Below are 2,690 nucleotides of genomic sequence, written 5' to 3'. Positions count from 1 at the left end.
AGAAACTTTTATTGGTTAACATGAGAAATATACTCGGCTTTAGGGCACCAACTCTAACAGTCTCCCACTTGCCCTCAAAGCTACTTATGCATATATCTCAGACACATCCCCTCAACATGCCTGTCAAACACCTTTTGATTAAGAGGCTTGGTAAAAGGGTCTGTCATGTTATCCACTGAAGCAACCTTTGCAATAGTCACATCCCCTCTGTCAATGATCTCTCGTATCACATGATACTTTCGAAGTACATGCTTGGACTTCTGATGAGCCTTTGTTCCTTGGCTTGAGCAATTGCTCCGTTGTTATCACAATACAGTGTAATGGGTCTCTCAACAGAGGGTTCGACTCCAAGGTTGTCCAAAACCTTTCGCAGCCATAATGCCTCCTTTGTTGCTTCACTCGCAGTGATGTACTCAGCCTCAGTCATAGAATCTGCTGTGGTGTCTTGCTTGAAACTTCTCCATGACACTGTCACATTCGCTAAGGTGAACACAAAACTCGATGATGATTTCATGTCATCAACGTCATACTGAAAGTCTGCGTTGGTAAAACCAGAAATGATTAACTCGTTTGCACTGTAAATTAAACAATAATGCTTAGTTCTCCTAAGATACTTAAAAATATGTTTAACTGCTGTCCAATGCTCTAGACCTGGGTCCGCCTGATATTTGCTAATCATACTTACAGAGTGACAGATATCTGGACTTGTACATAACATTGCATACATAAGACTTCCCACAGCCGAAGCGTACAGAATGTTGTTCATAGCCTGCTTATCCTCAGGTGTCTTGGGAGACATCTTCTTGGATAAACTGATTCCATGCCTGAAAGGAACTAATCCCTTCTTGGAATCTGTCATGTTGTACCTCGCCAATATCTTATCTATGTAAGTTTCTTATGATAGCCCAAGCTTCCTATTATTATGGTCCCTAAACAATTTAAGTCCTAGAATGTATGAAGCTTCTCCCAAATCTTTCATAGCAAATGCGCTTGAAAACCATAACTTTGTACTTGATAACATTCCTACATCATTCCTAATGAGTAGGATATCATCTACATAAATAACCAAGAATATTATCACGCTCCCACTGACCTTCTTGTAAACACAAGCCTCATCCACGTTTTGACAGAAGCAAAACTCTTTGACTGCTTGATCAAAATGAAGGTTCCAACTACATAAAAAATCATAGCATCCATCCACGTTCCCTCATCGATGTCTAACATCATCTCTTTGTAATTAAGGGGATCTGTATCTTCTATATTCACTTCACCCAAGTAGACAAGTCTATCAGGTTGTTTGACCTCCCTACTACTACGTCGGAGTGTTGGAATAGGTTTAGTGGGTACTTCCTCAACTTCTTCATATCTCTCTATTAGATTTTTGGATTGCACTTCTGAGGCAATCATATCATTTCCGCTCGCATCTTGAACGAACTCTTCTTCTAAGAATGCGGCATTTCGGCTCACAAAACAGTTTTGCTCACCAGGGTTATAAAACATATAACCCTTTGTTTCCTTAGGAAATCCAATAAATATACACCTATTCGTTCGTGCGTCCAACTTTTTAACACCTATCTTTTTAATGCAGGACAACCCCATGTCCTCATATGATTCAATGAGGGTTTTCTACCCGTCCATATCTCATATGGAGTCCTTGGTACTGATTTAGTTGGTACTCGATTAAGGATGTAGAGCGCCGTTTCTAGAGCGAATCCCCATAGAAACAGAGGTGCTTGTGCAAAGCTCATCATATATCGAACAATGTCTAATAGTGTTCGATTTCTCCTTTCTAACACACTATTTAACTCTGGTGTTGCTGGTGGAGTCCATTCAAAAACTACTCTATTTTCTTTTAAGTAGTCCTTAAACTCATCCGAGAGGTACTCTCCTCCCCTGTAGGAGCAAAGTGTCTCTTGTTTAACTGGTTTTCTAGTTCACTCTTAAATTCTTTGAACTTTTCAAAGGTCTCAAACTTACGTCACATTAGGTACAAGTAATCGTACCTTGAATGGTCATCCATGAAAGTCATAAAGTAGACAAACCCTCCTCTCGCAGGATGAGAAAGAGGACCACATACATCCGTATGTGTCAATTCCAATACACTTTCGCTTCTTCCATTCTTGCCCTTGAAGGGAATTTTAGTCATTTTGCCTTGGAGACATGGCTCACAAGTTGGAAAGGGTTCCACTTGAATTGAATCCAATGGACCATCTTTCACTAACCTTGTGATCCGCTCTAGGCCAATGTGACTTAATCAAAGATGCTAAAGGTGTGTTGGAATTACCGTATCCCTTGCCTTTTTGAGGTTTGGAACATCAACACTCAAAATATTCTCTATATTACTTTCGTTCTCTAAGGCGTTGTAGACACCCCATTTTGCTCCGCTTTAATTAACAAAGAAGTTAGTGTTTTTCTATCGGTTTTCTAGTGTCTCTCCTTTCCGCGTCCGTCTCTTACATTTTTAAATCTTTTCGGTCGTTTCCGTCATGTTTCGCGTTGTCCAGCTAAGTGTTGAGAAGGGATATTCACAAGAATCCGAACAAGAGAAGATTTGAACCCACTGGTGGGCTCGCAATGAACATTTCGAGTGGAATGGGATCGAGCAGGTGTGCCCTGCATTGATATTCATGAAAAATATGAGTTTTGAGCTTATTGAATCTAATAAATAAAATCGCTTTCCACAGGTGGAC

At 40.2% G+C, this 2,690-nt stretch overlaps 1 pseudogene; it reads right to left on the bottom strand.

Moving 5' to 3' along the window:
* Positions 1 to 226: 226 nt before the first annotated feature.
* LOC143852402 (secreted RxLR effector protein 161 pseudogene) lies at positions 227 to 859 on the bottom strand (annotated as a pseudogene).
* Positions 860 to 2,690: the final 1,831 nt, after the last annotated feature.

This window comes from Tasmannia lanceolata, unplaced genomic scaffold, assembly GCF_043159265.1.
Source record: "Tasmannia lanceolata isolate RefF3 unplaced genomic scaffold, GAP_Taslan_0.1 ptg000019l, whole genome shotgun sequence".
Taxonomy (NCBI): domain Eukaryota; kingdom Viridiplantae; phylum Streptophyta; class Magnoliopsida; order Canellales; family Winteraceae; genus Tasmannia; species Tasmannia lanceolata.
The sequence above is the reverse complement of the archived record's forward strand: the minus strand, read 5'-3'. Positions and strand labels throughout refer to the sequence as shown.